Genomic DNA, 26,550 nt, shown 5'->3' with positions numbered 1-26,550 from the left:
TATCGCAGTTTTGATTCGATTTGAGAAAAAAAGGCCACCTTACTCATAGGCAGAGCCACTTTCTCAAACACAACTCTCACTGCAAAGCAGCACGAAGCCAGTTTCTTTTTGAGACTTTGGATGTCGATATGGAATTTTAGGTTACTATCAATTTCAATGCCAAGAAATTTGGTATAGTTTGTTTTCAATGGTTGTAGCGTTAAATATGAGAGATTCATGAATGTATTTGGAGGTTGATAGGCTAGTTTTTTTGCATTGAAGCAGAAATGGTTTGAGTCGCACCAATGTGTTACTCCTTCCACATCAGTGTCGTGTCATCAGCAAACATTGTTTACTGGCTAAGTCATCTGTATATTGATACTTGCTAAGTCATAATAGGAATAATATCGGCCCATGGACTGAACCTTGTGGAACTCCACTCCTGATATTACGTAAATTGGAGTTGGAGTTTCCTTCTTCATTTTCACAAGTTGCTTTCTGTCAGAGAGGTATGACTCGAACATCATATAGTAATAAGCTGGATAGAGGCAAAAATTAAATTTTGAGAAAATGATCAGCATCAATGTATAGAGTACAAAATCTTTCATTTATTAGTGTATACTACGACACAGTTGAGGAAATTTATTAAAATATGGAGTTACAAAAACACAATATAAAAACGGACACAACCTCTGAAACAACCTAATATTTGTATCTCTTCCGATTCTTGCAGGTCTCATAGCTTGCAATTTAAAGTGAATTATAGCTATATATCAGAGATATGGGGCATCTATGAGGCCATTTCACGAATACTAAATTATGAAAATAGGTTGCCGATTATATTATTGTGCACTTCTGCATACATTGAATGTAATTGAAGAGATGGACTGAATATTTCAACTTTATTATTGAATTAGTGAAATAAACTGACATCTTCCTGGAACTGTGATTATATATATCTTATTTGCATACCATGAATAAGTCCACATAGACGAAGTCTCCAGCCGAAGATAGTTTATAATGTTTGTAGGACAGAATAGTACAGTATTGATGTTCAACATTACAGTTAAAACAGGATACTAATAATAGGTCACTTGATATTGGGATTGGAAAAAAAAATGGAACAAGTCATCTTGAGCGACAGCGGAAAAGCACAAAAGTCATGGCTGTTTTATTTGAGTACATATAACTCTAATTGTAGATGAATTCAATTGGTCAATTGAAATCCACGATGAAGTGCACACACTGTGGACACTCGTCAGTAATCTTCGATCTTTTCTGGGATTTGTCACTCCCCATACCATAAAGAACTTGGCCAATTGAGTTTATCACAATGCTTGGATTTCTTCACAAGAGAGAAAACTTTGGATGGACATGAAAAGCCGATGTATTCGAGATCAAGTAAAGAAGAAAATGCACTCTCTATCAATCCATAATTTTTCCCGTAGTTTAGTCATTCATTTTAAAAGATTCTCAGAAACAGAAAGATGCAGAGGCAAGTTGAATGTTGCCATCGAATTTTTTCTAGATGGATTAGATATGAACAATTATGCAACAGACAATGTGACTCCTTGTCGTTATAATCTATATGCACTTTCGAATCACAGTGGGTGATTCGAAAGTGCATATAGCAAGAATACAATAATTCACACTTTCACCAATTTCATCAAAATCGCTTGTGAGTGGAGATGCAGACATCCTCTTTTATGAAAAGTGGGAAACGAGTTCGCACCTTTGAGCGTTTCGAAAAGTTATTTTTGATCTGTTAATTTTAACGTTATAATGAATTAAATATTCATTTAGCTAAAAGAAAACTTTACTATTCAGGGGCACATTTGTACATGTATGAAAATTGTATGAAAATGCTTGAGCAAGCTATTGTATAGCGAAACACGTGTAACGGTTTCATAAACTGTCCAGTGAAAATCTAACAATAATGGGTGACTTGAATAAGTTATGGTTTTCATCAAGTATCGGCCATTTCCATCACATGTATTATTTGTTGTCGAAATTTATATGCTTTAACACAAATGAATAGTTTTGGAAGACCTTGGAAAAAATTGTTGAATTTTTTCTCACAATCATTTTCACTCAACTTCGATGAATTATGGAAATATTATCTGAAAAATGAATAGAAATCATTTCAATTTTGTGGAAAAAATAACTGAATTTCATTTGAAATGATGTTATATCAAATTGCGGTCCGATTTTTCTGTACTATGAAATGAATAAAATTAGGTTAATTCAAAGATGTTGTCAATAAGAGTCTATTTATTATTCATTTATAATTCTCAACTTTCCGCTAAGAAAATTGAAAATTTCTAAAAATTGGACGGTCATTCATTTCACAAAGTAGAGCTTACATCAGATCTTGATGTTTTGAGGTCCCATGAAACTACGCTGATGAGTTATTCCGGGTTCAACAGAAAATTTTCATAATATTAGGTTGTTTCAAAAATGTTGTCCGTTTTATATCAATGTGTTTTTATAGCTTCATATCTCCATATCACCTCATTCTCATTCTACTTTTCAGCTTATATAATGCCGTTGAGCAATTTTCTGAGTGGAAACGTTCTAAAACCGGGTCACACATACCAGACTATTGTGAGGAAATCGACGGAATGTACCAAGAATTGAGTCTGCAGCAGCTGCCACTGGTCAAAAGAAGAGGTCCGATCCTGCTTCATGACAACGCCCGTCCGCGCCTTTCACAAATCACCATCCGAAAATTAAACTAACTAAGCGTCGAAGTTTTGCCTCATACACTATACCCCCCAGACCTCTCGCCAATCGACTACCATCTTGTCCGGCCATCGGATGCCTGCTTCCACGTAACCCCGCAGGATACGTGACTGACAGAATCACTTGTGGTTCTGTTATTCCCTAAATGAATGGCATCCCAACGATGGCTCAATCGTAAGGTGTGTGTATCCGTGCCGAGAGAATCACACTGAGCCTATCAGCGGAACCTTCGAAATACCAGGCGCCCTCTCGTAGCATCGCCTTGTCACGATAATGCGGGGCTCTACCGTGATTGACCTTCTTTCCCTAACTACTCGTGGTACTTTTATGGACAGAATAAACTTAAAATTTCTTTCTGACGCTGAGTCTATAGAGGAGATGGATGTCTAACTTACGATTCCATTTGACCTGCCTGTAAACTTAGATCAGGAGCGAGTCGACAGAGGAGATTGATGTCAAGTTTACGACTCCAATTGACCTCCCTGTGAATTCAGTTCAGGAGCGAGTCTACAGAGGAGATGGATGTCGTGTTTACGACTCCAACTGACCTACCTCTAAATTCAGTTCAGGAGCGATTCTACAGAGGAGATGGATGTCGAGTTTACGACTCCAAATGACCTCCTTGTAAATTTAGTTCAGGAGCGAGTCTACAGAGGAGATGGATGTTGAGTTTACGACTCCAACTGACCTCGCTGTAAATTTGATTCAGGAGTGAGTCTACAGAGGAGATGACCTCCTTGTAAATTTAGTTCAGGAGCGAGTCTACAGAGGAGATTGATGTCGAGTTTACGACTTCAACAGACCTCCCCGTAAATTTAAGTTGGGAGCGAGAGCTTCTCAACTCCCCAACTCCTGATCTAACAACTGAACCTTAAAGAAAGGTTTGGTAGTGCAGCCAGGAAACGAATGAATCGTCTCCTCAAGAGCGGGGTACCTTATAAAACCGCCTTGCAGCAAATTCTTGAGCGGCGTACGTAGAATCTGTCTCAGGTGGAGGAACAAAGCCCACATTAGCAGGTTAGCAAACGTTTGCGCTCAAGTGATGATTCACTAAAACCAGAGGCGAAAAAGTATTGCACGCCTAAATCTAAGGCATCATCAGATGTACCTCATTAACACTTCATCATCAGAGCATATACTTTGTGACTGCCACGCTGGGGACTGAATCAGGTCTTTAGAGTTCGGCAAAGCCGTACTCTGACCTGAAAGACCACTCACCATACAAACTAATCGGCTTCGTTAAGAAGCTGGGTTTATTTGGCCGAGTGTGAATAGGTGTGAACCACAATAAACCCTTGCGGGTTACGGTGGAGGGTTGAATAGACCCACTAACTTTGGACCTAACCTAACCTAACCATCTTGTCAAGCACTTCGATATTTTTCTCATCGGTAGAACCTTCGCCAATCAGGATCAGACAAATACGGAGAACACTTTTGGAACAAACTAATGATAGATCAAATTTTTCATTATCTCTTCAAAAATTATAATGAAAACATATTTGAAAAAATATTTTATTAACAAGCTCTAAAGAGATAAGATGAATTAATTACATCACACAGTTTATACGATGTAAAATCTTGTTGTGAGGTTCACCTGTGCAGATAATTAAGAATACGACTTGATATTGCAAAGTAATTCCAAAACAAAATTTTTATGTTTTTCTATGGTAAATCTAGCGACAAGCTCATACCCGAAACTTCACCCCCCTGCGGTCAGCAACTACTCGCCCTATTTCAATGGCATGGGTGATACATCATTCGAAAGAGCTCTTGTTCCTCTATTACTTCCGTAATTTTTTTTGAAATTGGTTCATTTGTTATTGAGAACTTGAATATTGAACGTTTTATTTAAAAAAAACCAAAAATTCGCTTTCGCTCATTTCATTGAGGAAATTAACAAAAGTCATATCAATGGCAACACAATCAACGGATAAAGTGTTCAAAATGACCTTCATCTAGTACATACAATAGTACAGTCTACTTTCGAAAGCGTTCCTCACATTATTGAAAATGTCCGGAGTCAGAAACTGGCATTCCCGAACAATTCTCTCTCGCAGGTCTTTGTAAAATTTATTGAATTAGTAGTGACCGTTTTGAAATGGACGACACTGTTAGTTTTTCTGCACTGGTAGTTTTTGTTGAATCTAGTTGTCGCAGAACAAAAAGTAGATAGTTGGCCACTGTCACTTCTTCACGAATTATTATTCAGTCATCTTTGTTCACTGTGTTCCAACATGGTTTATTCTACTGAAGAAAGAATAGAAATTGTTACCACTTATAATCGAACCACCTATTATCGAAATACTGAATGTGCTAAAGCTGCTGCAAGAATTTATAATACGAATCATCCAGACCACAACGTGAGCCATCAATACGTTAAACAGGATAAGGATGAGTTTCGAACTTCAGGTTCTGTTCACAAAAGAAAACATGAAGTATCCCGTGCTGTCAGAAATGACGGAGTTGAAGTTGCAGTTTTAGGACATGTACAAATGGATAATAATCGACAATCTATCACACAAGTAGCTAGAGCGTCTGGTGTATCAGCTTCTAGTGTTTTTCGGAATTTGAAAGCCTACAAATTTCATCCTTTCAAAATAACGCTAGTTCAGGAAATGAACGGAGATGATCCTGATCGTCGACTTCAGTTTTGTGAGGTCTTCAGCGAGAAATTGACCAGTAACTCAAATCTATTGTAGAATACATGTTTTTCAGATGAGAGTTCTTTCATGTTGAATGGTGAAGTGATTAGACATAATTTTCGTTACTGGAGCGCTGTAAATCTTCATTTGGTGATGTAAACACATTCACAAACTCCACAAAAATTGAATGTCTGTGCCGGCATTCTTGGTAATCATATTATTGGACCATTCTTCATTGAAGGTAATCTCAATGGAGACACATACTTAAATCTATTACAAGACTGTGTAAATCCTATGATTACACAAATTTAAAAAAATGATGACAATTCAGTAGAAAATGAAATAACATTCCAGCAGGATGGTGCACATTTTGATGTTCGCGTGAGACAGTTTTTGGACGAACGTTTTCCAATGCGTTGGATCGGCAGAAAGGGTCCAGTGGAGTGGCCAGCTAGATCACCTGATCTCACACCGATTAACTTCTTTCTGTGGGGGCACCTAAAGTCGAAAGTGCGTACTCTACTAAGTCTATAAATCTAGAAGACCTGCGAGAGGGAATTGTTCAGGAATGCAGATTGCTGACTCCGGACATCTTGAATAATGTACGGAACGCTTTCGAGAGTAGACTGTATGATTATATGGAATTAGATGAAGGTCATTTTGAACACTTTATCCGTTGATTGTGTTGTCATTGATATGACTTTTGTTAATTTCCTCAATGAAATGAGCGAAAGCGAATTTTTCGTTTTTGTTAAATAAAACGTTCAACATTCAATTTCTCAATAACGAATGAACCAATTTTAAAAAAAAAATATAAAAGTGATAGAGGGACAAAAGACCTTTGAAATGATGTATCACTTGACCCCCATGCCAGTGAAAAAAAATTGGGGGGCTAGTTGCTGACCGCAGGGGAGTGAAGTTTCGGGTATGATTTCCATATCAGAGTTAGTCTCTCTAGAAATAAAAATTGACGTGCCCTTTGGAATTTTCGATTACACGTCTGTTTCTGACTTACAGGGGGGGTCAAGTTTTCGTTGAAAGGCCCTATATATAACGCTAAACGAACAAGTCGATTTATATAGGTCTACACTCTTGAATTTATAAGTTTGACAACCCCGATAATTTCTATAATCTCCAGGGTTGAATTTTCATAGTTGGCACCACTGTTAATTTAATTACCTCCTCATCCAGCTTACCAACAAATTCCTTATATAACCACGTTTTTGGATGTTAGATTTAGTTAGTTATAGTTGATAATGGGATAAAACCCGAAACCGGTCGTAAAAATAAAATTACTAGTGGAAATTAGAGAAAAGTGTTTTCATTCATTTCATTGAACTTTTATATCATATAAATTGTGTAATGAAATAAATTGATGGGTTCTATGTTTCATTTAATGAACATTTCTTTTTGAACCTGTTAGGTTAGGTCCAAAGTGAGCGGGTCTATTCGACCCTACACCGCAACCCTCAAGGGTTTATTGTGGCTCACACATATTCACACTCGACCAAATAAACCCAGATTCTTAACGAAGCCGATTAGTTTGTATGGTGAGTGGTCTTTCAGGTCAGAAGGTCAGGTATGATTCGGTCCCCAACGGAGCAGGCACAAAGTATATGCTCTGCTGTTTCATCGTTAATGAGGTAGTCGGATAGTCAAGGTGCAAGATTCACACCTTGATACCCGCGACAACTTTCCCATATGAGGGTTTTTGCACGTCAGCTACACCTGACGATGCCTTAGATTCAGCCGTGCAGGGCTTTTTCACCTCTGGTTTTGGTGAATAATCACTTCAGCGCAAACGTTTGCTAACCTGCTCTTGGGGGATTTGTTCTCCCACCTGAGACAGATTCTGCGTACGCCGCTCAAGAATTTGGTGCAAGTCGGTTTCATAAGGTACCCCGCTCTTGAGGAGATGTTTCAGTCGTTTCCTGGCTGCACCACCAAAGCTTTTTTTTAGGTTAAGTTATTGTATCAGGAGTTGGAGAGTGGAGAAGCTCTCACTCCTGATCTAAATTCACAGGGAGATCAGTTGGAGTCGTGAACTCGACATCCATCTCCTCTGTAGACTCGTTCCTGATCCAAATTCACAGGGAGGTCAGTTGGAGTCGTAAGCTCGACATCCATCTCCTCTGTAGACTCAGCGTCAGAAAGAAACTTAAGTTTACTCTGTCCATAAAAGTCCCACGAGTAGCTAGGGAAAGAAGATCAATCACGGCAGAACCCCGCATTACCGTGACAAGGCGATGCTACGACGCGAGGACGCCCGGTATGTCGAAGGTTCCGTAGAGACAGCTGATAGGCTCAGTATCATTCATCCTCTCGGCACGGATATACACGGCACGTTGGAATGCCATTCAGTTAGAGAATAACATAACCACACGTAATTCTGTCATTCCCGTATCCAGCGGGGCTACGTGGAAGCAGGCATCCGATGGCTGGTTTGCTCAACCCCCACATCCCAAGTCAATGCACCCGCCAAAAACAGCATGCACAGTGGTTCAGGCAGTGAAAGAGGAACAAGGACAGCCAACCCGCCTTTGAACATCTTGATGGAAGCTTGTTTTCAGATATATTCTTTTACTATTCATCTACTCTGTTTTCTCTCAACTACATGGTCCAATACTAGACATCCTAAAGAGAGACTGAGCTATCGATTATTTGCGATTTCATTAGAAACATTTTCCTTGGACAACTTGAAATCTACGCCTCCAAACCGATTTCCTGAGACTAATTCGGTTGATCGGTAAACAACTTTGTCACATTTTTTTAGAGAATGGAATAAAATTCATACACGCACACAAGTTTTCAGCCGTGTATTGCCGACAGCAATCAACAGGCATCGCGTGCAAGTATGACCCAGTTTCACAGTCCGATAATAAGCCTTTAATTGCGCGATTCCCAAGGTTTCATCGTCCCTACCTTTTTTCGATTAGGTCGTCGTTGTTAAGGGTGAGTAAAAATAACATATGCGCCAAGAAGCAGATATACTTGGTCATTAATAATTCAATCGGTTAGGGCACATCAATAACTTTTAATCACGGATAGTATTTTTTTATTGTACTTACTGGTTGAATACACTTTCACAATTTGAGAAATGAACAAAGTTGAATCATGAATATTACTGGAGTTTTTTCCCAACACCAAACCGTTATTTTAACACCTCGACACGTGTTTCGATCACCAAATGATCATCTTTAAAAGGAAGATCAAACTTCCTCCTATATCAGTGAAACTAAGATGCCATTGAAAGTTCGCATTGCCGAGCACAAAAAAACACACACATTGAGGATTAACCAGCATCAACATAACATCGAGTGGTCCCAACCTGAGATCATACACAGGGAGAAACACTGATTCAGAAGGAAATTCAAAGAAGCTGCATACATGTTGTCCAACAATGTGTTTACCCAAGCTAGCGTAGAGGTACGTAACATTCGGAAACCCATAATCAAGTGAAAAATGGCCAACTCCCACCAAACGGTCATCTCCCGCTAAATCGGTGAAGCGCAAAGAGGAGATAAGTGAATGACTCATAAATAGTCATCTCTTGAAGGAATTAGTCCAGTCATCACCCGAAGACAATTGTGGATAATAACTAGTATTTTACTTCACTGTAATTTCATTTCAGGTTTTTTTTGTTTTTTCGTTTTTTTTTGCTTAATTTAATTGTTATTTTCAGCGTTTTTTAAATTTTTTTTATTGGTTCTTTCACGGATTTCAAATCATTTTATATAATATCAGACAATCGAAGTACGAACTAATGAAATCTGGCAACACGACAACAATGCTTTTACTGACTTCAAAAATTAGACAACTAGTATTTGTTATTTTCATGTCAATTTAGAAAAAATCAATAAACCATTTCTCGAATAATGAAAGAAATACAACAAAGAAATGGGGAGATCATTGTTGTGGTCTGCTTCTGAACTCCCAGAATATGTTTTATTGACAAACAGTTTTGTAAAATCAATTCCGCACAATTTCAGGGTGCCGAGCACCCCAAAATTGAGAAAATGAAATGTCCAGATTCGATAATCACCAGATAATTCATGAGGTCTCTTCGTCACCATTTTCATTTCAATCTATTTCAATTAAATGATAGATATAGAAATAAAATACTTTGTCTAATTTCCACTTACTTAATGTATTGATATTAATACGACCAAGGTTTCGGTTTTTACACCATTCTCAAGTATTCTAACACTACTGACCTAAGAGAAAAATCGGAGTTATATATCCGAGAGTAGGTAATAAGATATATACCTACATTCATTCATACCAACTACATACACTTCAAACTGTGGTTAATTGCGTTGTCATCTTTATAAATTAAAAAGTGGAGACCTACACAAATCTGTTTGTTCGTTAAGGGTTCTATATTTTGAGTTTTTAATTGATTTATTCAATTCATTTTCCTTCCTTTACTACATGTATGTAAGATTTTGAGGTTTTCCTTACTTATTTTGTGTTTTTTTTCTTGTAGATGTAGAATAGCAAGTTAACATCAGGAGATGATTGAGACTGATCATCATCATCATATTCTGATAATGTTATCTTGGTTAGCGAAATGCGCATCGAGAGACACCATTTTTGTTCTGGTGTGTTTTCAATAGGCAACTGAGATGATTTAGATTTCGGAGAGATGTTACATAAGCTTCTTTCAACCAGTAGAAGGTAGACAGGTTGATATTCTGATTCAGGGAATGCACGACACGAGATTATTAAAAAACATTTCAAAAAGTCGAAGTGTTAGGCATGAGAAGTAAATAAGATATGAAATTTTTCGGAGAAAATTGCAATGGATACATTTCTTGAGGTACTACAGTGTCCCCATACCTCATTCCGTTTGATTCTGTCTCAAGGGATGAGTCTACTGTGAAAAACCAATGACACTGTGAATTTTCAATACTTTTTGATGAAAAGTATCATCAGTGTGGCCACTCGTCGCCGAGATGGCGCTATCAATTTTGTTTCAAATTACCATGGGGATCTTGCGATACCTCATATGTTAAGATCTCAGATGTCTATTCAATACTATTGTTTTATATTCGTTTTCAAAAACTACAAATAAACGATGAAGATCATAATTTCGATAAAATATCTATTAAGAAATCACTCCAGTTCATCCCAACATATATTTAAAGTTCACTTTCAGACTAAAATGAAATCTAGTTACAGAATAATTTCTCATTCTAATATTTCTGAACCACTTCTGCTAAAGATAATACTCAGGCTCTGGGCTAGTTGCTTTACTGGGAAAGCTACAATAAAAGGCAGAGAAGAAATCTTGTTCTGGGTCAATGTCTGAGCTTGAATTTACAACTGACCGCTTTGAGAAGCCTTGTTTTTCTTTCATATCCGTGAATGGAGTCTTCTGTCAATCCTCTACTGAGCCTAGCACCACTGATGATACCTATCATATCGAAACAGCGCTGACTGTTGTTCGATCACGAATCCTTTGTTTTTGGGCTCTGGTATCCATTGGTTCCGTCTGTTGTCAAATATTTTGAGCAAAAATTTTCAGATAGGCATTTTTCATGACGAGTTGGATAAATCTTGTTCCATATTTGAATTCTAACAATGATAATATTTATACAATCTTCACACTATACGTTTTATTCAAGACGCGTTTGGCGGAAATAGGTGGATTTGAAAGAACAATTATAATGCAATATTAATTCTAAGTTGATGTCTTGAATAAAATCTATAGTGTGAAAATTTTGTTATTGTGTAAACAGTGGACTGTTCAAAAAATGAGGTGAATGTGTAAATTTAGCGGGCTTTGTACATTTCATTAGCGAATTTTTAATTTTTTCAAGTTGGTACATTCGTCTCAAACATATGCTCAAAGTTTCAGCTATTCAGCACGTTCAGTTTGTTAGTGAGAGGCATGAAAGTTAGCAGTGTTTTGCGTGTTCGATGATTATTTGCATCAAATTTTGTTCGAAGAATGGATTTGAGTGCTCAATAACACTTTAAATGTTGACAGTGGCATACGGTGATTGTACTCTGAGTTGAAAAAATGTTTACAAGTGGTACAAGCTTGAAAAGAATAACATTGTTGAAATTGTTAATGTGAATCACTATTAAATACGTTGCTGAGGATGTCGGCATATCGGTCGGCTCATGCCATGCAATTTTTTCAGAAATTCTGGGCATGAAGCGTGTGCTAGCGAAGTTCGTTCCAGAATTGCTGAATTTTGACGAAAAAACCATCACATGAGCATTGCTCAGGAACTGTTGAATGACGTCAACAGAGATCCAGATTCGCTTCAAAGGTGATGAATCATGGGTATATGGTTATGACATTGAAACCAAAATTCAATCGTGTCAATGAAAGAGCCCAGGAGAGCCCAAACCAAAATGAGCACGCCAAGTTCGATCAAAGTTCAAGGGTCTGCTCACTGTTTTCTTCGATTACTGTGGCATAGTGTATCAGGCCACATGGTCACACGGCCAATAAGGAGTATTATCTTGAAATTAAGCACCGTTTGAGTGAAGCCATACGGAGAAAAGTCTGGTATTGTGGAAAACAATTTATGGATTTTGTATCACGATAATGCATCTGTTCACTCGTCATTGCTTGTTCGTAATTTTTGTCTAAAAACGTCATCATGTCTCAGCCACCGTATTCACCAGATTTGGCTCCCTGCGACTTTTTTCTGTTCCCAAGTTTGAAGAGACACATGGAAAGATGGCATATCAGAACTATAATTTATAAATAGTTTATTTACAAATATACAATATTGAATAGGTAACATATTATGATTGTCTAGTTTGCGGTTAAACTATCTGAAAATCGAAAGTACGAAGTACTTGTAGGTTTTTGAGTAATTACATGTCTATTGCTTAAATACTACCCCTAAAAGAACCCAGTTCTTGATACCTGAAGTAAAAGATTGAGCTGTTGACAATGTAAGCATCAGAGAGTGAGTGAGTAATGCTAGGTCTGCAGCAAATATCTTTCATTGAATATAATGTATATACTATTCCTAATGATGTGTAAATAACAAATGTGCAATATCTATATACCGGTAGGTTATATTTATTTCCTGAGTACCTGGATATGTATTTTTATAAAAGTTTTAGTTTTACATATGCCAACACTGGATGAAGAACACACAAGGTTTGATTATGAGGATGCTTTGTTGGGGAATTGATATTAATTTGATTGGCGCCCTGTTAAGTTTCAATCGTTCGATGAATAGAAATACGGGGAGTCGCACGGAGCCATTTTATGACTTGAGTTTTGAATTTGAGAAATATTTGTATGTTTTTTTGTTTCATATGGAAGAAGGTTATGAACTTTCAGTGCAGTATAACAATGATTTCTAGAATTGACTTTTTAATGGATTTCTTTATTGTTACTTTTGTTTTGTTTCTTGTCTCATAGCTATGTTCTCCATATCGAATATCGTTTTTATTTTTGAACTAGTGAATCAGTAGAGTTTGACAGTAAATTTGCCTAATGTCTGACATGCCAGATTCCTGGTATAGTTGTTCACTTGAGTAGGTTAAGTAACCACTTCTGTAAAACTTTGAGGTTCTTCATGTGATTTCTGTTGACACTTTCCCATCCTATTATACTGTAGCTAATCTGTGATTGGATGAGTGAGTAATAAAGAATTTTCAGTTGAGGCAAGGTTGAAAATGGTTTAAGGAGTTTAAACTTCGGTAGTAGCATCCTTAGTTTATTCATCAAGTATTTTATTTGCAGATCCTATCTGAAGGCCTATCTATTATAATGCCAAGGTACTTCATGCTAGCTGCTTACTCGAGCGTGATTATTTCATTTCGGTTTCTGTTTATTGTTAGTGAGTCGAATTTTGGTAACCGATTTTTATAAGTTGTAAACGGGAGATATTTGGTTTTATCGGCATTCACCGTGAGGATGTTCGCATCAAACCAATTTTGTATCAGTTGAAAGTCTTTTTCGTAGGATTCCTTCAATTTTTCCCAATAGTTGACGCTGTAAATAACTATAGTATCATCTGCAAAACTTATTATTTTACCGTTTCTAGATATAATGAGTAGATTGTTCAGATATAGGTTAGAAAAAATTGGTTCCAGCACGTTGCCTTGGGGGGCGCCGTGCTCTATTATCTCTGCATCACTCCTGGTCTCATCAATGTGAACATATTTTATGCGATTAGTGAGATATGTTCTTATAAGTTGTAGTGCTCTTTCTCGAAAGCCAACTTGCTCTAGTTTTTTCAATAGTCTAAAATGGTTAACTGTATCAAAGGCTTCACCTAGGTCGACAAAGATACCTAAAGTTGGTTTACTATCGTCTAAATTTTCGTATATAATTTTTATTACTCGAGCTATAGCGTCTTGGGTAGATTTGCCTATCAGATATTATATTTTTTTCAAGAAGCGATCAATTCTTTTTTTTTATTTTTTCGATGACTTTGGTGATACAAGATATAAGTGTAAATTCTTTATGTCCATTTTTGTTAAGTGGTTTAATTATGCTAATTTTCAGTTGTTGTGGAACACTGGCCATTTTAGGGATTTTATTATTGATTTCACTTCAAAGGGATTAGTTGGAAATAGGAAGATTGTTTCATTTATTAAGTTTGTATCTTCGGTGTAATTATCCGGAGGGGATATTTTTGTCGCGAGATTTTTTCCTACATTCAAGTAGTGTTTATTGAAAGCATTGGAAATGTCTGTTTCGTCAATTATTATGACATTATCTGATGCTTTATTTTTTTTTGTATGAGGGTTTTTGTTTTCGTTACACATTTTTTTACAGCTTCCCATAGGCCTCTTGAAGATCCCTTATTCCGTTGTATTCCTTTATCAAAATATTGCATTTTTGCATTTTTTATTAGCAGATTCAGCTTGCCCCTATATTTTTTATAAGTGTTTCGTATATCTTCGTTATTTGGATTAAGTCTTGCTTGTTTACATTTTTTTTGTTCACCGATACAATGATTCACTTTGTTATCCAAGATTTCTTTTTATCAGAATGCTTTAATTTTACTAGTTTGGTGTGTTTACTTGTAATTGACTTTTTCTGTATTATTATTTCAGTGATTTCTTCAACTTCATGAACTGTTGTAAAAATATCCCAGTTTTCGTTATCAAGATTTTTTTTTTTAGATTTTTGTTATCCAAATAAGTCTTATATTTCTTATATTCATTTTTAAGTTCTGAATCATCTTTGTTTTCACTGAGCTTCATATTTATCATTGTGGAGTAGTGGTGTGTGGTTTCTGTTTCGAAAATAAGAGGTTTAAAGTTTTCAGAGGCAATTTTGCTTTCGATGAATATATTGTTATATTGATTTGTTCATCTTTTTATTAGTTTGTTTTTTTATCTACAGAGTCGTATTTTCAATAAATAAAGCAAACTAATAAAAAGATGAACAAATCAATATAACATATATGATCGATACAAGAAGTGCTAATTTCGCTCACTATTGTATTTTCATTAATTTATGAACTATAACCGTTTGTACTCATTATATTCAAACAGTGCTGCATCTGAAAGGATGTTAATATTCATGTCTCCAATGATCATAGTTGTGTCAATATTTTGTTCCTGTTGCTGATTTTCTTAATAGTTTGACAAGTCTAAATTAAACTGGTAAGGACATATTGATGGTGATCTGTGAATAACAATGACTTTCATTTTGGTTTTTGAGTTATTCAAAGTTAACACAATCTTCAATTCTGGTTCAGATCTCCCTGATTATAAAAGAGTTTATATCCTTGTCTTTCATATAATTTCAAGTTCGGAATTTTCTGTGAGTGCAATTACATCAATTTTTTATTGAATTGTTCTGAAAGGACATTAATTTCATCTATATTTTTCGCGATACTTCGAATATTCGTGTGGAAAATTCTGAATGATTTAATTTTTAAATCCCTCGTAACAATATCAAATTCCTGTATATTGCTCTCTTGTGTGATTTTATCGTATTGTAGGTACTTCAGGTCTCGAATGTAAGAATCCATTTTATTCCAGTTTGGTATCACAACTGTCTTCTTAAAAATAACTTATATAGTAATACATAAAATTATAGCTAAATGAAAAATACAAAAAAAAATATCGGTATAACTATGATTTCAATATGATAACAATTATCGATGTGTTTACTTGGTTTTCTTCGAATTTCTGGACCTCGGGACCTCTTTTGGACATGTACGTGTGAATATGGGTCTAACTTTCAATGCTGTTTCTTGCTGTCTATTTTTATTTTCTTTTCATTCTTCTTCCGCCTCTTTCAATTTCAGTTGTTGATAGGTAAACACCTCGCCGTTTACTAACAATTTGTTTTCTTGGATTTGAGCGCCAATTAATTTTTATTGTTGTTTTTATTTCACACCTGTGGCAACGTACCGACACCACTGCATTGGAATGATTCATGGGAAGTTTGAATAATCGAATCTTCCATAGTTCTTTCCTACTTCTGTACGCCTATGGCAAGTAGATTTTGTCCGAGGATGATAAGGCCAGGAACAAAAACACAAATGAATTTGCTAGAAGTTTTTGCGTCGCCGATTCGTATTTGAGGGCAATTCAGCTTTGACTTTTTACTTTTTTGCACTCTAATGCACTTATCCTCCACCTTTTCAACTTCACTTTATCACCACTGGTTAGCTCTTTACACAACTCATCTGATGATATGAACTGCTTTGAGGATTGGAAGAACGCTGTATTGTATCTGAGGGGGACTACTAAGGAGATAAAATAGAAATTCATATGAACATTTTTTGAGAGAAATGAAAATTCGCCCTATTTGTTGAACAAACAGCGTAAAGTGTATTTATTATCTGAATTTCATTTTCACGTCATTTTCACGTCAGTGGGCATACTTGAAGACTGGTTATAAATCAAATCATCTAAAAGAACAATTCGTTCAGGCCAGTTTCAACACCCTACACAGTGGATTAATGGACTGACACCTATCAGAAAACAACTACTCCCCTGGCTAATACCACGAAGGGCGTTGGGCAAATTTCGGATATGCAGTTGGTTACCTCGTTCACAGGCAGATGAGGCGACGACAAACCTGTTGTTTGTTGTATGCTTCAGCTTAGTTCGAGGAATGAACTTCAATTATCGGAAATCATCGACTTTATGTTGATGATATACACTACTTTGCACTGACGAGTGGCCAAACAGCCCGAAACCGGTCTGCAAGTGTGTTCCAATAATTGAAAATCTATTGCGGCAGTTGTATCGCCAATAGCATATGCAGGAATAACTTCTGTGAAGAATCCTGCACTGACACCTGTCGGATATAATCCAACGCCCTTCGTGGTATTAGCCAGGGGAGTAGTTGTTTTCTGATAGGTGTCAGTCCATTAACCTACTGTGTAGGGTGTTGAGATTGGCCTGAATGAATTGTTCTTTCAAATGATTTGAATTTCATTTATTGATACGTAGCAGCAATCAAAATTCATTTTCAGTTTCAGAGGAATAGCAGGCAACTCCAGAATAACTTGAAGTATTTTTCAAATAACATCTAGATGATGTTACACGAGTATAATAACTTGATGAACATATTTCTTGAAAAATTCATTTGCGATTCAAAGAATAGTATATATTGTTTCATTGGGGTGAAAAGTACTGTTTTGTGTACTTACAATGTAATATTTTTTCGCTGAAAGAAACATGCCATTCTGTCATCAAACGTGAAAATCATTACTGGAAAGTGTTCTTCAGATAGATCAATGAGAATTTCAATACCGGGTACAGGAGAAAAATAAACAACTTGAGTATACATATTAATGTCAGTGAAAAACCATCATGCATTTTTGACGTAGGTTGGTTGAAAGACTATATCTCGCAAACTTTCTTCTTTCTCTTTAATTATTTTTTTTGTTGCAGGTAAGTGAACTCCATCTCTAAAGACTATATCGGTGATTTGGAAGTGAGTTCGGTGAGCGATATTTTGTGGTTTCTTGTATTGTATTCAACATTTTCGTATCAACCGATGGAAAAAAGTTTGATTCATTGAAGATCTAATTGAAAGTGTTGAGTGAAATTAAATGATAGATGTATTCCATCAGTTCGGACTTCCATTGTCTAATATAATATAAATTCATTTGATAACCCTGAAAAAATAAGAAATTGAAAAGATTAACCGAAAATAACACTTTCATTAAAACAAAAAACTGAAATTACAAAGAAATAACATATAAGCTACAACAAAAAAAAAGAAACTGAAATATTGATGAAAGCTGAAAATTAAAAATATTATTAACAAAACTGAAAAATAAAAATTAAAAGGTACCAAACCATGTTACGTCACTCCATTCACAATGGAGAAGGAAGTCAACAACGAATTGGATTTCTTAGACGTATTGGTGAAGAGGACCGACACTAAATGGGAAAAATCTGTATATCGAAAACCCACTTACACAGGACAAAATCTGAACCAGAAATCCAACCACCATCAATCGACTAAGAGAGGAATCATCAAGACTCTACTAGACCGTGCTTTCGGGCTCTGTAATACCAAAGATGGTCTCGAAAAGAAAATAGGCATCATCAATAATGACCTTCAACGGAATGGTTACTCCAGAGTGATGGTAGAACAGGCTTTAGCTAGAAGACAGCAAGAGCTCCACAACGAAAGTCGCCACAACCAGTACTTGTACTTCCCTGCATCAGAGGATTATCGGAAAGGATAAGAAGGATTGGGTCCAAGTATAACATCAGGACCTGATTCAGATCTGGGAACACTATCTGTAGCAGCCTTACAAAAACCAGGCCACCAAATGCGGACTGCGATTCCAAGACTTGCATTTACCGGATACCCTGCGAGTGTGGAGAATCATACATCGGTGAAACTAAGAGGCCATTGAAAGTTCGCATTGCTGAGAATAAGAAACACACACAGCGAGGAGAAACAAGCAAATCCGGAATGGCAGAGTATGTTTGGACTCATCAACATAATATCAAGTGGGCTCAAGCTGAAATCATCCACAAAGAAGAACACTGGTTTAGGAGAAAATTTAAGGAAGCAGCGTATATGTTGTCCAACAACGCATTTAGTCAAGCTAGCGTAGAGATACGTAACATATGGAAACCTATAATCAAACGAAAAACGACCAACTCCCGCCAAACGGTCATCTCCCGCTAAAACCAATGAAGCGGAAAGAGGAAAGAGGGGATAGGTGAAAGCACTCTAATGAACTATAAATAGTCATATCTCGGAAGAAAAAGTCAAATTATCACCCAAAAACGACTGTGGATACTAAAAATCGAAACGTCGTGACCTAACTTGGTTTGGAATCTTTTAATTTTTATTTTTCATTTTTGTTAATGACATTTTTAATTTTTAGCTTTTATTAATATTCAATTTTTTTTTGGTTGTAGCTTGTTTGTTATGTCTTGGTAATTTCAGTTTTTTGTTTAATAAAATTGCTATTTTCGGTTAATCTTAAAATTTTTTATTTCAGGGATTTCAAATTAATTTATATTATATTAGACAATGGAAGTCCGAACTGATGAAATACACCACGAAACCAACCGTTTCAGTTAGAAGACCTAGAATTCCCAGGCTACATCTAACATAACCACGTAGGCAGCTATAGCTACCTGCGTGAATCCGGGTCAAGGATATAGAAACAAATAGAGATTTCATCGAGTGTGCATGATACAAATCAAAAATGAATTCGTAGGGACAACACTCCAAAAAAGGGGACAAACCGCGGACACGTGTTTCTGGCTATTGGCCTCATCAGCGCGGTGCAGCCAAGTGTAAAAATGGGCAACACTTGTTTGCCGAATATATATATATATATATATTTTTTTTTGATGCAACTAATTTTCCTTTATTTAGAGTATTTCAATATTAAATTCTACAAAAAGGATTTGAAGCTTTATATTTTCTATTAATTATCTGCGAGCGCTTTCGACAGTTGGTAGTACTGTCATCATCTGGCACTCCTCAAAACAAAGAGTTTGAGGAGTGCCAGATGATGACAGTACTACCAACTGTCGAAAGCTCTCGCAGATAATTAATAGAAGATATAAAGCTTCAAATCCTTTTTGTAGAATTTAATATTGAATTATATATATATATATATATATATATATATATATATATATATATATATATATATATATATATATATATATATATATATATATATATATATATATATATATATATATATATATATATATATATATATATATATATATATATATATATATATATATATATATATATATATATATATATGAACTTCATAATTCAGATACAAAGTTCTGGTGATGTCAAACTTGAAACAATGAGGGTGCCTTATATACAGGGTGGGATATCAAAATGTACCGTTATTTAATGCATAAATACCTGCAAAAGAAATAACTTTGTGCAGAAACTCAACAATTCGTCAATCTTCGGAACAAATTTCAATTCAAAACCCTTTAAAAAAATTTTCAACCTCCGAATTGGAGAGTCATCTCCTGAATTGTTTCAAATGAAAATGGGGATCGAGTAATGAATCATCGAAGAGGGATTTTGATTTCCTAGTCATAACTGCTTTATTTCAGGATATTGGTCTACTCGTTCAAATGTTAAGAAGTTTTGAATTTTCGGAAATACGTTTTCTGAAATACGCAAAAACTAAATGGATTTTATTGAAAAACATAATGTAACAATCAAGTAAAATCTGAAAATATTGAACTAGGACCATTTTTTTGTGAAGTAACAAGAGTTTCTCATCAATTTTTTTGGTTATTTTTTGGTTATTCTTATTTACCACAATAAGAAAAAATGAAAAATGTTATGGACAACTTCATTTAGATGTAGGAATGCAAACCTATAGTTACCCCGATAAGTTAATGCATAAACTGAAAGTATTCTTCACAAAGAAAAACGTTCTATTCATGAGTTACTTGTAGTGTTTGATAATTTTGACCACCAGAAATAGAGCTGAGGTATTATACAAATAGTAATTTTTAACAAAGAAATTTTACAGATATCATCAGATATTAGCCTTGAAACGTTAAAATAAGTATCTTCAATTAATAAGCTCATTTTTGAAACAAAGTTATTGCCTCACTACAATTCTTATTTTCTTCAGAGTATGAAGGGTGAAAATACTCCAGAAGAAGGTCGATGAAGAATTTTGAAAATGTCATCCACCCTCTATACAATAATGTTAAATTCAGACCGTTGTCATTCACTTTGGAACATTTGTGATGTCATTATGCGGTATATACTAATTATTTTGTCCTTGCAAGTCTTTCAATGAGGCAAGTAGTGTGGTGCACTATGTTTCTCATATGTCTCCATAAAAAAAGTATAAAGGACATACGTTGGGTGACTAAGAAGATCACTAAATTATATCATTTTGTCCCATCCGGCAACATTAAAACCTGTCGTTTGAATATTTCGCACATTTTGTAATTTATTTGACATTTCTAAATAGAAGTCAATTTTGGAGTTTCGTTTCTGATGTGGTGGCCGTCATAGAACGTGCTATCATTAAATTAATCATTTTTGTGAACACTCTATAAGTGTTAAAGAGAAACAGCACTCCTATTCACGCCGGTTGGAAGCCGGGTGGACCGGATGCCCACGCGGGAGTGTTATAGTGGATGTACATAACTCCTGTCCCCATTCACGCCGGTTGGAGGCCGGGGTGGACCGGATGTGTTATTAATGTGTAAAAAGTCTGGAAGTCTCCAAAAAATATTCAGTGTTTTTTTGTATATGATAAAAAATTTAGACAAAAAAGGGGTGGCAGCATTGCTGCGTGCAAGACAGCTTCGCCCCCCCGAATCGAGCTGGCTAAATGCGCCTATCTGGAAGCAAAGGCCAAGAACTTTGAGTGAAGTGAGTGAAAAGTCAATTTTTTGCTCACTGTTTGTAACGTTTCATCAGAGGTCTTGGAAAACTGCGTTTACAACTCCTTGAGGTTCCTAGGGAGCCATGATTGTATTTGGATGGAGTTAGGTGCAAACCTTCAATTTTTTGATCGTGAGTTGGGTACAATATCATTTGCACTTTTTGTTATACGAATATTTTGATAACACATCGCCGCGGTGTGTACTGATCATGTAACTAGATGAATATCACTCCAAAAACTATTCGAATATAGATATATAGTTAGCAGATGCAGAGAAGAAGACGAAAGTGCGAAGGTCCAGTTACTGACTAATTAGTCCCAACAGAAGTTTCACAGGCGCACGGTGTGAAATGGTTTACTCCTTTATGAAAAAAATATCTTCAAAACTCTGTTGAAAGATGCGGAGGTGGATGCGGAGAAGTTGACTTATTATCTTGACATGAAGGGTGTTTTTATAGAGGTACAGAACTTTAAGTTAGTAACATTTTTTGACTGGCGGCCATTTTGTATTTTTTTTATCAACACGCGCACCTGCTGCCTTATTTGCAACCCTCTTTTGCGCGCCCGCTGCCTTCCTTGGGCTTGGTAGCTGATTTTCAGGCTCCCTCTCCGGAATCGGAAAATATAATCCATCATTTTTCTAAACAATATACGGCTGATTGATCTCAAAGTTTAAATAAAATAAATATAGTTCAAAAAGACTAAAAAACATGTTTTTATAGCATACCAAACTAAAAAATGAAAAATGAATATAGTTTGAAAAAACTAAAAACACGTTTTTAAAGAACATGTAACTAAAAAGTTGAAGAAAAGAGAAATGAAAATTTCTATGTTTTTTACCACTTTTATAGTGGTAAAATAAAAGTGGTAAAAAACATAGAAATTTTCATTTTTCTTTTCATTATGATCTCCTACCACGTAGTTACGGCTACATCCATCAATTTATTAAAAAGTTAAAAATAATATTTTTTAAAATAAGCCTAAAACAATATCGAACGAAAAAATATTTTCAACATTTCAGTTCGATGTTCTTTGAAAGCGTGTTTTTTAGTTTTTTAAACTATATTTATATTATTTCAAATAGAAAAGAGGGTTTTGTGAATCATCGTCATAGTCTTCCAATAGTCAACACCGGTTTACTTTTGAAAATCGAACCAGCCGCCCCTGGGTAATCGGCAGTTTTATATTCGTTTCAAGAATATGCAAATACACGTTCGATATCAGAATATCAATAAATATTTCATTCAAAACGCACTCTAGTTCCTTCTGATAAATGTTCAAAATGTTCTTCATACACTTTCTGACAATAATACAGTCTGTTCACAAAAGCATTTCATTTTGCAATTTTTTTGAGACAACTTCGTAAGTTATACTATCGGACCAACTATTCATAGAATAAATCGAATCTAGGGATAATTCAACATAACTCGCACCCTGGCGTTGGATGCGATCGGGTGTGGTGGGGTGGATTTTCGGGAAATCCTTGCGGGTACCGCCCCTCGCCAACACCAACAGGATTTCGCAGGGCTTCCTCCCACTTCACCGAACCCGGAGTTGCCTCCTTACATCTACTTAGTGTGGCTAACCAAGAGACAGGACCATCGGCAGCGTTCGACCGAACGTTCGTACAAGTTAACTAAGCTCGTCTTTCGCCAAAGAGTGCTCGCGTCGCACACCTGCCCCCGCCAACCATGCCAAATCAGTTGGGAATATTGTCCCGGAAGTGGCCGGTCGGGATCCTAAGCTCGGATACTAGTAGCTCCGTCCATCCAGGGTCCGACACCTCGAACGTCTGCCTTGGTGCCCTCCAAGACTAGACTCGGATACTAGTGCCCGTTGGAGGGACCGCGAGCCCCGACACCTTGAACGCTTGGATCCGTACAGAAGCAGGCGAGGATCACGGAACAGCATGGGCTGTCCAGTGACTCAGTAATGGGGCTGCAATGCACCCATGAATGGATTACCGCAACCCTGTATCCCTTTACCCGCTAGTGGAGCCGCTGCCCCTAAGAGGTCAACGCCAGTTGGAGATGAGGCTCGCTAGCCTCCAGCCGCGAGCGGGCACTCACCTCCCCCCTAGAACTCATGTTAGGAAAGTTCCCTTTCCAACGTTTGATGAGTAACCGCCGAGGACTCTTTCGAGCATCCTCTACCACACATCTTATGTCGAAGACGTCGCGCCCATTACCCGTATAGGTGCGGGATAGGGCGGTTCGCCAACAACTTTTGGGTGTACGCCGTGTGGTCTGCACCGCATACCCTTACGTTACCCCAAGGGGCACTCATGTTATGAAAGCTACTTTCCCAGCGTTGGATGAGTAACCGCCGAGGGCTCTTGCGAGACACCTCTCCCACACATCTAGCTTGAAACCGGCCAACGCCTGTTACCCGCAGGTGCGGAATTGGGTGGTTGACCGATAACTTCACTGGGTGAGTGCCGTGTGGTCTGCACCGGGGGCCTGTCAAACACCCATAAGAGAGAGACAGTGGTTCCCCCGCCACTCACCCACTGTTTTTGAATATGCTGCAAAATCGTATCAGGCCTATACACTAAATGAAGCTGTTTCGGACAAAGTTCATGTGAAAAATCCGCAAAATCCGATCGAAATGCTCGAAATATAAGTTCATGTAAAAATGGATGCATACTTCAATGACAGCCTTTGAAATTCTCTAGAAATAAGGTTGTTTGTGGAGGAGAATATCAAATATTCTTTCTCAGTTCACCTTCCGACTGGGGTTAAATGAACTTCTCCAAATAGTTTTTCCGAATGAATGTTATCTGGAGCTATTTGATCCACGTTCATGCAGGCCTTGTCTTCAGGGAATCTTAGTGCATTTTTTTCGTTTATTCATATATGCGAAGGTTAGGTTGGATTATTCATATACAGGGTGTTTTTTAATAGAGGCATAGAACTTTGAACTGGAATGAAACAAAGATTATTTTTTGAATTGACATAACATTCACTTTGTTTCTATCGTTAGCCGGCCAGGTCACCGGACCTAACGCCTATAGACTTTTATCTCTGGGGAAGGTTATTTATGGATTGTCGACCAATTCTAGGTACGAATTGGACGCGGCAGTGATGCAAAATTTGGATTCATTCACTCCTATTAAACTAATTATTTCGCAAAAAAAATCAGAAAAGGTGTCGCTTGTGTGTAGAAGAAGCTGGTAGATACTTCGAACATCTTCTATAATTGTTTTTTATCATTATTATTGTTGAAGTTTAATTTATTAGTAGTAGTTATCAGTTTTATTGAAATTATGCGTTCTGATTACTGTTGTGAAAAGCTTTCTCGACATTTCATAGCGACTCTTGAACTATTTCTTTCTTTATCGCCGCGTCGTCCAAAGCATACTTGATCAAAGTGCACGTTTCAAAACCTAAAAGCTCTGTATTTCAAAGATGACTCTAGGAAAATATAAAGTGTGCTTACATTTTTGGAAGGAAAATTTCAAGCTACATTGAAATATGTAGGAATGTACAGGGTGTCTCATTGAAAAAACAGTTTCATCAATAACTATCGATATCTCATTTGAAAAATAAATATAGTTTAAAAAACTAAAAAACACGCTTGCAAAGAACATCGAAAAAAGCGACGGGCGCTTGATATACAAAAAATATGGCACAAAGCGCCCACGCTTTTTTCACAATAATACTAGTATTTTTCGTTAGTTATTGTTTCAAGCTTATTTAAAAAATATCTTCAACTTTTTAGTTCGATGTTCTTTACAAGCGTGTTTTATATATATATATATATATATATATATATATATATATATATATATATATATATATATATATATATATATATATATATATATATATATATATATAATTAAAAAAAACTCTTTTCAAATGAAAAAATACAGGTGAAGTGAGTTCGAATTATATCAATGAGGTTACGAACAGCGCCACCTGCCCCCGAATAGATCAAGCGATAATTTCGATAATTCTGTCAAAAATAGATCCCGATATGAAATGAGAGGAGAGGAGAGTTACAAACAAACATACATACAGGTGAAGCTAATATAAAGCGTGTAAAAATAAGTTTTTTTCACCATTGAATTTTACGTAAAAAAGTGCTCTGGAAATGTTTTATAGAAACAAGATTTTTTTGACAGGAAAAAAGTTACAGTAACTTTTTGCGGTTTCCATCATTGAGTTTGTCATGAAATTTGACTTTCAGGCACAGCCATCTAGTTTTAAAAACAAGAGTTTCCCTTCAAAAGTGTCCAATTTGGCCCACTCTGTACCACTTTTGAACATTTTTCTGAGTCACACTACAATCACTGTCAACTTTTCAAGTTGAGCACATGATTCAATTTTGTATACGAAATTTGATGCTTTAATCAATTTTTTCGATAGCAGAAAATCGCCTAATACGCAAAACACTTTAATGCCTCTCATCAACAAACTGTTTCAGACAAATGTACCAACATGAAAAAAAATCGCTAATTGAATGTACGCGACTCGTGAAATTTGAACATTCACCTTATTTTTTTAATGGACCTCGTGTATAATTTATTGAACTATTTTAACTATTGTGAAATTGGCCGCGGTGGTAGTGCGCCCGACTAAGGATCGGAAGGCCGTGGGTTCGATTCCCGCCTCGACCAGATATTTTTCTCGAGAGAATTTACTGGTTGAAGCTGGGATGATTCTGCAACCGTGTTAGGAATCACACGTTAAAAGGTAAGACCTCGTTAGTCCTTAGCTCGCACAAGTTTCTCAACTTTTGAGAGTTGTCGTACTTATGGGGACGACAGCTGATTAACGGAAAACAGATTTTTTTTAAACAGACTATTACAAATTGTACTTTAATATTGGTTTTCTAGAAATACATATTGCAAAACACTAATAGCTGGTTTGTTCACCCAACTTTTACTATATCTCATTTTACTTTAGAAAAGTAGTCATATTGTGAATAAATGGGAGCATTCATACATCACCCTGTTAATTGATAGTGTATTGTATGAACGCTCACATTGACATCATAATGGTGGCAACTTGAAGAAAAAATGAAATATAAAGTAAAAAGAAGAAAATTGGGTATGAACCAGCCATAGTTACGTGTAAAAACTATTCACCGGTTAGAACGAGTTGAAAACAGTCTTCAGTTTTTTCCATTTCAATAAGGTTGGATCATTTAATTACCTCTAATGAATATTCAAGATCGTTAAGTCCATTGCCTCAGTGAAACTGTACATTCATCATCAAAGCATTCAATTAACGAACAATCGTTGTGCAGAGTAGACTTCCTAATTTTGACATAGCGCCAGCCCGCGAAAAAATATCGAAGGCCGCTCATGTATGCGGAAACTATGGAATAGTTATAAGCGCTATTTAATTGTTATTACT

At 36.3% G+C, this 26,550-nt stretch overlaps 1 protein-coding gene across 1 annotated transcript in view; it reads left to right on the top strand.

The window, feature by feature from the left end:
• The window catches only part of dnc (phosphodiesterase dunce), a 768,665-nt gene that overhangs the window by 106,754 nt on the left and 635,361 nt on the right, over positions 1 to 26,550 (top strand). The window lies entirely within an intron of this gene.

Source organism: Leptinotarsa decemlineata, unplaced genomic scaffold, assembly GCF_025532065.1.
Source record: "Leptinotarsa decemlineata unplaced genomic scaffold, Ldec_3_MD MMD2_tig00000133_RagTag_RagTag, whole genome shotgun sequence".
Taxonomy (NCBI): Eukaryota; Metazoa; Arthropoda; class Insecta; order Coleoptera; family Chrysomelidae; genus Leptinotarsa; species Leptinotarsa decemlineata.
Note: the sequence above shows the minus strand (reverse complement) of the source record. Positions and strands in the feature narration are given on the sequence as shown.